This window comes from Crotalus tigris, unplaced genomic scaffold, assembly GCF_016545835.1.
Source record: "Crotalus tigris isolate CLP2741 ecotype Arizona unplaced genomic scaffold, ASM1654583v1 scf7180000017987.690289119674:8195010, whole genome shotgun sequence".
Taxonomy (NCBI): Eukaryota; Metazoa; Chordata; class Lepidosauria; order Squamata; family Viperidae; genus Crotalus; species Crotalus tigris.
The window spans coordinates 2,830,542-2,843,934 of record NW_024096758.1 but is presented as its reverse complement, the minus strand read 5'-3'; the positions used below and the strand labels follow the sequence as shown (position 1 = coordinate 2,843,934).

The 13,393-nt window shown below is 39.1% G+C and overlaps 1 protein-coding gene across 1 annotated transcript in view; it reads left to right on the top strand.

Annotated features, from left to right (window-relative positions):
• The window catches only part of ELP3 (elongator acetyltransferase complex subunit 3), a 100,609-nt gene that overhangs the window by 64,055 nt on the left and 23,161 nt on the right, over positions 1 to 13,393 (top strand). The window lies entirely within an intron of this gene.

Below are 13,393 nucleotides of genomic sequence, written 5' to 3'. Positions count from 1 at the left end.
TCCCTCGGGTAGAGAAAAATGCCTTTTATATCAGGTTTTAAACAGGCTGCTATGTACTGTAAATGTTTCTCAGTAACAGTTTCCTCGTTGTTTGAACAATGATTCCTGTATATTCTATTCAGTGTTTCCAATGCTACCAATTTTAACTTGATATCCATATTTGGGCCTTAATAGAGTCAGCCTATAGGGGAGATGGATAGCATAAATACATACATAGCAAAATGCACATTGTACAACTTCAGAATTAAGATATATGGGCATCTGTAGCACTAATACTTGCTCTCTCTAATATTGGTATATTAGCAGTTTTGTTTCTACAGGAGTCAAAGAGATGTTCTTTACAGACATATTTTGCCGTAAATCCCAGCGAACTTTATTTATTAATTTTTTATGCCTCATGTGACTAAAAAAAATTAAATAACTCTGAATTATCTTTGACACCAGTGGTCAACCACTTCCTTGTTGGAGACTTTATGTAAAATTGCTATTAATTACTAATACCAATAGAATTAATTGTTGGAACATCTGATTGACATGTGTCATTGTTTCTGATGGATCTATTCCATTGTTTTCTAATTTGATATTTACCATGTGTCTTCAACTACAACTGCCATAATTTTCTTCCATATGTGAGACAAGACTAGATTATATATATATTTGTTTGTGTCTATGCATGTGCATGCATCTTTGAGTAAGTATTTCCTCCTAATGATTCCCTTCACACGCCCCTGCAGTTTTCTTGGCAATATTTTGGAAGTGGTTTGCCATTCCTTTCGTCCTAGGGCTGAGATAGAGTGTTTAGTTCATCTACTGGCTTTGTGCCTAAGACAGGACTAGAACTCACAGTGTCCCATTTTCCAGGATGGTGCCTGAACCATTAAGCCAAACTGGCTCTCTTTTTCTATAATTTGGCTTCGCTAAGGTGAGTCCTTATCTTATCTATTTCTGGATTGATATCAGGTGCAACCAAATAATGACATAGAACAATCCAGCTAAAAGCTCAGTTCTTTATTTGCTTATACCATATAGACAGAATCTTACCATACTTAATCTATGGTACTCTAATCCTAATGCATAGATCCTGGGAGATGGTGGCTATCCTTATTCTCTTTCTCTGATCCAGCTCTGGGTTGTGTTGTCTCTTGTCTCATCCCCTCTGCTTGGAATGTACTCCCTTCTTCATGAGAAACCTTAATGCTTTCATTGTAGTCCATCACACTCCCCCCTTCCCTTCAGTAGACACATTCCATTACATCTATAGATAGACTTTGTAGAGATGATCTTCTCTATTTACATTTTTGTTATTGCACTAAAACTAGTATATTGACAAGGGTACTTCCAGCTTGACTTTCTCCGCGACGCTCTGATTTTCTGGGTAGTAGAAACTTCTTTTTGCTTATGTCAAGCCCAGATATAATAACATCCATGGAATAAGTTCTCGCCTTATCAGCCATGGTGGTAAAGTGGTTAGAATGCAGTATTGCAGGCTAATTTTGCTGACTGCCAGCAGTTCGATTCTCACTGGTTCAAGGTTGACTCAGCTTTCCATTCTTCCAATGTTGGTAAAATGAGGACCCAGATTGTTGGGGGCAATAAATTGACCCTGTAAACTGTTTAGAGAGGGCTGTAAAGTACTGTAAAGCGGTATATACTGTAAATCTTAAGTGCTATTGCTATTGCCTTTCTATATTAAATGTGTGTTTTCACAGTGTGTTTATAGTGCATTTCCTTTCCTTTACCTCAATTTTCTGCTATGTGGGCTGTGCAACTGCTTCCCATCATTGCCTTTTTCTCTCTCAATAAATGGACTACAGTTAAGTAAATATTAAATTAAGTGTCTCTTGGATGTGATCATTAGTTCACCACCTTTGAGCTTTTAGCCAGAATAGAGAAATTATCAGCATGCACTCTATATACCTAATATTTTAGGTTCGAATAATTGTGATTTAAAAAGAGGTGTTTTGAAGCAGATTTTTTTGGGGGGACCGTATGTGCATTAGAATGTGACTTCTGTTTGATGGTAATAACCCTGGGCAATGAGGCAGTAGCAATAGAGAGTAGGGGAAGGAGCAGAAAATGAATTCTTACTTCCAAAAGTGATATTTCAAAAGCCAGGAATGGAAAAAAGGGTTGACGCACATGGAAGACAACAGGGAGAAAAATCAATTGAATAAAGCTAGCACTAATGAAGTGAAATAGACTGGAAACGAAGTCCTAGGTACATGACGCACAAAGATGGACTGGAGGAATGTAGTTGCGATACCACAGAAATTACACTATTTTGCTTCCTCTTCTCCTCCCATCCTTGACATTCATAGGGCACATAGAATACTTCATAGCACATAGGTCATGTAAAGCTGTATTAATTTATGGATAGATCTTCTTGGAAAAAATGGACTGGATTCTTTCCTCTAACTCTTTTTCTCTATATTGGTCTATTCCTGCTGGTACAACTAAGGAATAGAAAAACATGTTGCGGCAGAATTGGTTCAACCTCGCTATTCTTCTTAGGCTGCCATGATCAGCTGTTTTGACTACTACTCTGCTGCAAAGTCACCACCCATTTATAAAGTTGACATAACTCTCTGCTATCTCATTTTACATTAATCAAAATCTTAATGTGAAATCAACAAATATACCCAAATGATCGGACTCTGCCCTCTTCGTACCTTTCAGCTCTGTTTTTCAAGCAGCTGTGCTGTCATGTGCTCCACAGTTGTTGAGAAAGCCAATTCCTACACGATTAGGCATTTTAGGATATATGTCAGGCCATTGTTAGATCTGGTTTAGTTTAAATAAAATAGCCAACACTCCAGAAGATAGGCTTAGGATACAGGAGGATCTGGACAGACTTGAACACTGGGCGCTATCTAACAAAATGAAATTCAATGGTGAAAAAAGTAAGGTTCTACATTTAGGCAAGAAAAACCAAATGTACAGGTATAGTATAGGGGGTACCTTGCTCAATAGTAGTAACTGTGAGAGGGATCTCGGAGTCCTAGTGGACAATCACTTAAATATGAGCCAGCAGTGTGCTGCAGCTGCCAAAAAAGCCAACACAGTGCTAGGCTGCACTAACAGAGGGATAGAATCAAGATCACGTGAAGTACTAATACTACTTTACAATGCCTTGGTAAGGCCACACTTGGAATACTGCATCCAATTTTGGTCACCACGATATAAAAAAGATGTTGAGATTCTAGAAAGAGTACACAGAAGAGCAACAAAGATGATTAGGGGACTGGAGGCTAAAACATATAAGGAACGGTTGCTGGAATTAGGTATGTCCAGTTTAACAAAGAAAAGGACGAGGAGGAACATGATAGCTGTGTTCCAATATCTCAGAGGCTGCCACAAAGAAGAGGGAGTCAAGCTATTTTCCAAAGCTCCTGAAGGCAAGACAAGAAGCAATGGGTAGAAACTAACCAAAGAGAGAAGCAACCTAGAACTAAGGAAAAACTTCCTGACAGTTAGAACAATTAACCAGTGGAACAACCTGCCTCCAGAGGCGGTGAATGCTCCAACACTGGAAGTTTTTAAGAAGAAACTGGACAACCATTTGTACAAAATGGTATAGGGTTTCCTGCCTGAGAAGGGGGTTGGACTAGATGACTTCCAAGGTCCCTTCCAACTTTATCATCATCATTATTATTAAGTAATCTGTTTGTGAGCCAAACAGTGTCCAATCTATTGCACAAGGCTTTAGACCAAAGGGGGGGGGGGAATGGAGGATGGAATACTGTATATGAGTAATCCTTGACTTACCACCACAATTGGGACCAGAATTTATGTTGCTAAGCAAGGTGGCTGTTAAGTGAGTTATGCCCAGTTTTACAACCTTTTGACTATTGTTAAGCGAATCATATGGCTGTTAAGTGAAGCTTGCAAATGGTGGCTATATGACCCTAGGATGCTGCAACCATCATAAATACATGCCAGTTGTCAAGTGTCTAAATTTTGATCATGTAAACATGATGCTATGATGGTCATAAGTATGAGGACCTGTTGCAAGTCAATTTTTTCAGTGCTGTTTTAATTTGGATGGGCATTAAACAGATGATTGTAAGTTGAGGACTACCTGTACATCTTCTTGAGAGTTCTAGACAGAAAGATGGGCACAAATATAACTAATTTTACCTGTCCCTTGTTCTTTTTATCTTAAAGCATGTGAAATTATGCAGTTTTACTCAGAAATTGAGCTTTTCATGACCATAGTTCCCCTGTCATGATTTCTCATTTAATTGACATGGTTGTCATGGTGAAAAGGCTTGAGGGAGCTTTGTAAAAATTGTTTTATTTTTGGAGCCACGTTATATGTTCATAAACATAACATGATGATAACTGTATTGCCTTTTAAAAGGCTTCCTTATCTGATAAATCAGTTGCAGAAAATAATTGATCCTATTTATAACAACATACATTTAAGAGCTAAGATGTTCTACAATGCTTTTTAGATGCAATTTCTTTTATTTTTAAGTTGGACTGCCCATCTTAAACTTGAAGATAAAATCACAAAAATCATTTCCTTAGACCATTTCAGATCCTTCCTGAGCTGAAGCTATTTGGGGTTGACTAGATAAACAGGAATAACACAACAGCACTGTAGGAAAATGAAATGGTGATTCTGTTAATATTGGTTATTGATAAATACCAATTTTGTGTGCATTGTTTTGAATGGAGCGTGGCTTGATTGTCCTATATAAAGTGAATTGTGTGACTGGCAGTTGAATCATATGTAATATTATGAATGAAACAAATGAAGCCCTAGAAGTGTACATTGACATTACTGGATCCTGTAACAAGGGTACCTATGTACACAGAGGATGCCACTAGTGGAAAATTGCTTTTCTTACAGCATTTGTTTCTTCTGCATCTTTTTTAGATGTCTGTATTGTTAATGTGTTATCATTTGGGGTTGGACAATTGTCTCTAAGAAAGTACAGGCCTATCATTAAGATTGGAAAGGGTTTAGTTCTAGGCTGAGTTGGATCTCATATGTCTGAATTGGGTTTTAGTTGAGAGCTAGATGGAACAAGCGATGTTCTGTCATTTTGTTTTCTAAATCTCTCCTGTAGTGGGTTATTCTAGCGTACCAGCCTGGACTTGCTGATCAGGTTTTTTTTCCAGTTCACTGGCTGGATATGGCAGTTTGAGAAATATACAATGTAAATTGCTGTGAATCTCTTCTTTATGGGTGGGCAGATAACAGCCACAACACACACATACAGAAGATCATACTGCCAAAATTAAGTGGTAAAATATCCAGAGATGGAATTGGTTTGCTTCTCAGAAGTTTCCTGTTCTTGTTGTTGTTGTTGTTGTTGTTGTTGTTAATTGCGAAGTCGTGTCCGACCCATCGCGACCCCATGGGCAACGTTCCTCCAGGTCTTCCTGTCCTCTACCATCTTCTGGAGTCCATTTAAGTTCACACCTACTGTTTCAGTGACTCCATCCAGCCATCTCATTCTCTGTCGTCCCATTCTTCTATTGCCCTCAATCTTTCCCAGCATTAGGCCCTTCTCCAGTGAGTCCTTCCTTCTCATTAGGTGGCCAAGTATTTGAGTTTCAACTTCAGGATCTGGCCTTCTAAAGAGCAGTCGGGGTTGATCTCTTCTAGGACTGACCGGTTTGAACGCCTTGCAGTCCAAGGGACTCGCAGGAGTCTTCTCCAGCACCATAGTTCAAAGGCCTCAATTCTTTTGCGCTCAGCCTTTCTTATGGTCCAACTTTCACAGCCATACATTGCAACTGGGAAAACCATGGCCTGGACTATACGTACTTTTGTTGGCAGGGTGATATCTCTACTTTTTAGTATGCTGTCTAGATTTGCCATAGCTTTCCTCCCCAGGAGCAAGCGTCTTTTAATTTCTTGGCTGCAGTCCCCATCTGAGGTGATCTTTGAGCCCAGAAAAATAAAATCTGTCACTACCTCCATTTCTTCCCCATCTATTTGCAAGGAATTGAGAGGGCCTGATGCCATGATTTTGGTTTTCTTTATGTTGAGTTTCAAGCCAACTTTTGCACTCTCTTTCTTCACCCGCATCAAGAGGCTCTTTAGTTCCTCTTCACTTTCTGCCATTAGAGTGGTATCATCTGCATATCTTAGGTTGTTGATATTTCTCCCAGCAATCTTAATTCCAACTTTTGATTCATCTAGCCCTGCCTTTCTCATGATGTGCTCTACATATAAGTTAAATAGGGAGGGCGACAGTATACAGCCTTGCCGGACTCCTTTTCCAATTTTGAACCAATCAGTGGTTCCATGTCCAGTTCTCACTGTTGCTTCTTGACCTGCATATAGGTTTCTCAAGAGACAAATGAGATGGTCTGGTACTCCCATCTCTTTAAGAACTTGCCATAATTTGTTGTGATCCACACAATCAAAGGCTTTTGCCTAGTCAATGAAGCAGAAGTAGATATTTTTCTGGAACTCCCTAGCTTTCTCCATGATCCAGCGTATGTTGGCAATTTGATCTCTAGTTCCTCTGCCTCTTCGAAATCCTGCCTGCACTTCTGGTAGTTCTCGATCCACCTACTGCTGGAGTCTAGCTTGTAGGATTTTAAGCATAATTTTACTAGCATGTGAAATGAGTGCAATGGTGCGATAGTTTGAACAGTCTTTGACATTGCCTTTCTTTGGAATTGGAATGTAAACTGACCTTTTCCAATCCTGTGGCCACTGTTGAGTTTTCCAAATTTGCTGGCAAATTGAGTGTAGCACTTTTACTGCATCGTCTTTTAAGATTTTGAAAGCTCAGCTGGAATACTGTCACCTCCACTAGCTTTGTTGTTGCTCAGATTTTCTAAGGCCCATTTCACTTCACATTCTAGGAGGTCTGGTTCGAGGTCAATGACCATCTCATTGTGGTTATCTGGGATGTTAAGCTCATTCTTGTATAGTTCTTCTGTGTAGTTTTGCCATCTCTTCTAATCTCTTCTGCCTCTGTTAGGTCTCTGCCATTTTGGTCCTTTATCATGCCCATCTTTGCATGAAACGTTTCCTTCATATCTCCAATTTTCTTGAAGAGATCTCTGGTCCTCCCTATTCTGTTGTTTTCTTCTATTTCTTTGCACTGTTCATTTAAGAAGGCATTCTGATCTCTTCTAGCTACTCTCTGGAATTCTGCATTCAATTGGGTGTATCTTTCTCTTTCTCCTTTGCCTTTCGCTTCCCTTCTTTCCTCAGCTATTTGCAAAGCTTCCTCAGACAGCCATTTTGCTTTCTTGCATTTCTTTTTCTTTGGGATGGTTTTAGTTGCTACCTCTTGTACAATGTTGAGAACTTCCATCCATAGTTCTTCAGGTACTCTGTCTATCAGATCTAATTCCTTAAATCTATTTGTCACCTCTATTGTATATTCATCAGGAATATGATTTAGTTTATACCTGAGTGGCCTAGTGCTTTTCCCTACTTTTTTCAATTTAAACCTAAATTTTGCAACGAGAAGCTCATGATCTGAGCCACAGTCAGCTCCTGGTCTTGTTTTTACTGACTGTATAGAGCTTCTTCATCTTTGGCTGCAGAGCACATAGTCAATTTGATTTCTATGTTGACCATCAGGTGATGTCCATGTGTAGAGCCTTCTCTTGGGTTGTTGGGAAAGAGTGTTTGTTATGACCATCGTATTCTCTTGACAAAATTCTATTAGCCTGTGCCCTGCTTCATTTTGTACTCCAAGGCCAAACTTGCCTGTTATTCCGGTTATCTTTTGGCTTCCTACCTTAGCATTCCAATCCCCCATGATGATAAGGACATCATTTTTGGGTGTTAATTCTATAAGGTGATGTAGGGCTTCATAGAACCGGTCAATTTCATCCTCTTCAGCACCAGTGGTTGGGGCATAAATTTGGACTATTGTGATATTGAATGGTTTGCCTTGGATTCGAATTGAGATCATTCTGTCATTTTGGGGATTGTATCCCAGTATTGCTTTTCCTATTCTTTTATTGACTATGAAGGCTACTCCATTTCTTCTGAGGGATTCTTGCCCACAGTAGTATACCTGATGGTCATCTGAGTTAAATTCACCCATTCCTGTCCATTTTAGTTCGCTGATTCCTAAGATGTCGATGTTCAGTCTTGTCATCTCTTTTTTGACTACGTCTAGCTTGCCTTGATTCATGGATCTTACATTCCAGGTTCCTATAGAGAAAAAAATCTTTACAGCATCGGACTTTCCTTTCACCACCAGATATATCCACAGCTGAGCGTCCTTTCGGCTTTGGCCCAGTCGCTTCATTCTTTCTGGCGCTACTAGTACTAGCCTTCTGCTCTTCCCCAGTAGCATATTGGACACCTTCCAGCGTCATATCTTTTTGCCTTTTAGTACTGTCCATGGGGTTTTCATGGCAAAGATACTGGAGTGGTTTGCCATTTCCTTCCCCAGTGGATCACATTTTGTCAGAACTCTCTGCTATAACCTGTCCATCTTGGGTGGCCCTGCACAGCATAGCATATAGCTTCATTGAGTTACGCAAGCCCCTTCGCCACGACAAGGCAGTAATCCATAAAGGGGTTCCTGTTCTTACTTAAAATAAAAAACCCAAAACAACTACCCAAAGGCCATAAAAAAAACTCAGCCCCCTGCTCCTTCAAGTGATGTTACCACATCCACTGAGGACTTGTAAAAAGGTTAAATCATGACAACTGGACCAACGTTTATTAAACTGAGACGTTTCACTGCTCATCCAAGTAACTTCTTCAGTCAAATGAAAATTTTGGTTAGGCACAGAACCTACATTTACATATCCCCAGAGGACCTCTTGTACTCCTTCAGAAGACAAAGGTAGTGGTTCGCAGCCTGGTTCTGCTCCTTCTGATAATAGTTAAATAGTTACTGCTATATTCTAGGAATCTGGTGGTACATTTTGTAGTATAGTGGGCAAAAGTATCTAGATAATAGATAATAGGATTTCAGTAGTATACTGTATATAGCATGTTTGCACCTTAGGCAGTTTCACAGTACTATCCTGAAATTTAATTAATTACAAGGCTTTTAGCTTAATCGAAGCAAAACTAACTCTGTACATATATACTATTCATTGTTGGGGTAAGCAACCCTATCCACAATGCAGAAAAACAGTAAGAAGCAATAGACAAAGAAAACTAAAGACAGGGAAGAAAAGAAAAATTATATCTATCTAGTTTATACCAAGAGCATTCGCTGTACCTTCTCACGCATTTTTGTCCTTGTTAACCAACCTTGTTTCCATTACAATTTACAATTTATGTATTTGTCCATAAATATATTTGAAAAATGGCATGAGATCACATATCTTTGTCTTATTCCCCAATCAAAAATTGAACAATTCATTAAGCATTTCATTTCGCCATATTCAGAATCATTTTAGAAATAAATAAATATTCAGCAATTAATCTCAAACTCTATTTTCATTTTATCATTTGCTTTCTCTAAACCAGACATGTCAAACTCGTGACGTCACGTCGCGCAATGTATCAGGACGGTTTTGCGATTACTGGCAATGGGATGGGCGTGGCTTCCAGATGACGCGTCCGGCCTGCGGGCTGGCAGTTTGACACCCCTGCTCTAAACCAATAAGCATGCAGTAAACCTTCTCCCATTCATACTTTCTCAGTGAGTTACTAAAGTGCCTGGTCACTACCTACTCCACACAACATAAAGCCCACACTGCATTTCCCAAGTTTTGCTCGTTGTCACTCTTATATTCTTTCAGTTAGATTTTTCTCAAACACTTTCCCAGCAGACATTGCAAGTTACCTCTCTGTAGTTTTGCATTCAATGCTGTTATCTTTTCTTGTGTATATGGGAAGAGTCAAAGTATTCTTCCAATTGCCATACATAGGTGTAATCTTCACAATCATACAGCAATACCACTTCATAGTCTTTACAGCAGAGGTCCCCACCGTTTTGGGCACCAGGGACCGGTTATGTGGAAAGAGATTTTTCCGCAGACTGGAGGGGGCATGGTTTTGTGTGCTCCCTGCATTCTGTAGATGGGGCTTCCCTTGTTTGTGCAGATCGGTTGTGGGCATGCCGCGCCACAGTACTGGTCCACGGACCTGGGTTTGGGGTCCCCTGCTTTACAGCACTCTGAGTGGTTTACAAATGTCAGCATATTACAGAATTAGCCTGCAATACTACATTCTAACAACTGCTCCACCCTGGTTTATATTAAACAAGTTGCACACCCACTCCATGATCAAACCATATCCATATTTTAATATTTTTCTAATTGCCCCATCTAAACTTGCAGGCTTACTATTCTTCAGCATTTTCATTGCCTTTGTTCTTCATCTCTTTTTTTCCTGGACACTAATACAATATTCACTTCAGTTTTGTATTTCAACATATTTATTTCATTCCCATATAGATCCCTAAAATACTCCTTCATCATTCTCTTATTTCATCTTCCTTCCACATCATTTGATTTCTATTATTTTTAATTCCTTTCACTATGTTGGAAGCTCATTGTTTAGCCCCCTTCACCTAAATTATTATTTCCATTAAAATCACTGTGCCTTTTCTCTGCTTCTTAATCTTATTTCTTGTTCTTTCACTATATTCCTTGAAACTATATTTTATCCTCTATTGACATGCAATATTTTTCATTCTCATTTTTTGCATTAATATTCCCTTACAGTAATTGCATTTCCAGAACCTTTTTATTTCTGCAGGCCAACAAAGATCTTTGTTCATATTTCTCCAGACAACTGTGTGATATTCTATAAAATAATCCTTTCTACTCTGTTCCAAGCTGCTACCACACCCTCTTTCTACATTTTGTCAGGACATTTAAAAAATAAAGTCTTATACATTATGATTAATATTTTCTCTTTTTGCATGCATTCTGCTTTCACTCATGTTTTCACATCTTTCTTTTCCTTCCATGTCTATTTTCCAAGAAATATTCCTGACTTTACCAAAAAATGGTCTGCCCTATATCCAGAATATCTCCTTACCAATGTAGCTTTCATTGATTTTTTGTCTTTCATTATAAGCAAGCATATCAATAATATTTTCTATTAATTTATTTTCCATTTGCAGAAATGAGTAATGTGTAAATAACATATTTGAAACAATATCTTTCTCTAAGCTATCACCAAGCCATCACATTCTCATCCATTTTTGTATTTCAAGGCACAATTTATTTTTAGATTGTTTCCACCCATCCATTCATTTCATCTAACAGAATAATACTTATCTTTGGATTGCATTCATTTACAATGTTATCCAATTTTTTCCCCAAATTCATCCTTAGTTCTTCCATTATCATATTATTCATCAAAACATGCTTTCATCAAACTATAAATTCTTACTTTGATACAAAGTCACAAAGTCATGGATAATATCAATTCATATTTTCTGACATATATTTTAGTTCATTTATTTCCTTATGTATATATTTCGACTTCGCAAGATTGGACCACTTTTATTCAAGTCTATTATATCTTTTCCCTTTCTTTTAGTTCCACAAACATTTAACATATCCACAGTTAACCTTCAATTTATGGACATTGATTTCAAATGTAACAGGCAAAATCTAAGGTTACACTTTATTGTTTGCAAATCAATCTGGACAATGCACATACATTATCTAAGTTGTATGTAAATAGTTTACAGTTTACAGACTCTATGTACATTTTACTCATGCATAAAATCCCATTAATGGACACTAGGCTTTAACAGATTTGCAATTAGTCTGTTAAATCAAGCGTTTAGTCTATTTTTATTTCTTCATTTCATTCGTTAAGTCACATTCTTCACTATTTACTGCTCTTAAAAAGTTATACGGTTCCATATGTCATGAACTTCACTAGTGTGGCCTTAACATTGCTAGTGGGTGTGTCTGCCAGTCAATGGTTTGGGAAAAGGAAAGAAATTTTCTAGCCACTCACACTCCTTCAGAAATATACATGTACTATTTTTCTCTAAACTACAGTAATGTTTATTACTAAAATCTCCTGTGACCTGCTGGATCAGCACTGTTATGGCAATCCATGCCACATCCCTATGTAACCTCTCCGACCTATGCAGTGTCTCTTGCCCACCTCCACATACCCTCCCCAACCTGCACAGCACCTCTCGTGCACTTTCCTGACCCGTGTGGTGTCTCTCGCTCATCTCTGCAGCACAGATCTGGAAGGGTGCAAGGGCATACTTACGGTTGTATGAGATGTGCTGGGTGGGTTAGGAAGGATGCTTAAGAGGTGCTGTAGGGATTGGGGAGGATGTTTGTGGGTGGAGCCCAAGTTGGGAATAGTATGTGCGAGGTGCTGCACAATAGTCAGGAAGGTGTATGGGACTGCAGCATGGTTGGGGACAGGTGGTGGTAGGGGTGTGGGAGAGATGGCATGGATAGGGAAGGGGACACAGGGATGTGATGCAAGTCAAGCAGAGTGCATAGGGGTGCAGGAGAGGAATTGCAGGGGTCATAGAGGGCACTCAAGGATGTGGTGCAAGTGCCCAGCCTTTTCACTAGCTGGTCCCCACAACCAAACCTCTTTCTCATCCTGCTCGCTCCTGTTGGGTTGTCAGTTGCAGATTCTTCCTCCAACTCTGCTTGCCTGAATTATTATTGTTGTTGTTGTTGTCTTCTTCTTCTTCCTCCACCCTCCCCCTCCCCCTCTCTCCACCTCTTCCTCCTCCACTCTCCCCCTCCCTCCTCCTCCTCCTCTTCCTCTGTTCACATACCACCTCCAATTCACACAATTCAAATACAGTGCCAGCAAAGTCTCAAGCAACCTTCATATTTTAACAAACCTATTCCTTTTATACACTTTCACTAAAACGTAGACATGCCTGGTCTCAGGCATTTAATTAAGTTGCTTCTAGGGTTGATGTGGCACATTGCAGGTTTTAGCATATAGGGGGAAAGCTTTAACTTTCAGATTATTTGACATTTCTGTCCCAATCAGGGCATCTTACTCTGCCATGCTGCCTATAGATCCTGACCTTCTGACACCCATCATGGCTTTGTTCAAATGAGCCTTTCAGGCCTTCATTTTAGAAAGATAGAAAAAATACAGACTAGATTATGAGCCTGAGTCATAGCCGTGCTGTAGGCAGCATTATTTGCTAATGCTCAATATTGTATCTATTTCAATTGCTCGTGTTCTATATGTGCCAATGTTATCCAATCATGCTCCCATTATTCTTTCTATGCAAGGTAGGCTCTCTAGAGACAATCTTACAAGCCAACATAGTGGGCATTCATGTACTAGTTCAGAGGGACATATGTTGTACTGATAAAGGATGTCTCAACATTCTCCTTTCTGTTTTTTATTCTCGTTTGTTTGTTTGTTTGTTTCCTGTAACAGATCAATGTAGCTATCCCATAAGAGCTGGTGTATTTGTTAAAAATAAGGAAATGCTTGAATTATTTTTAATCATTTTTCCCTTTTTCTCAATCC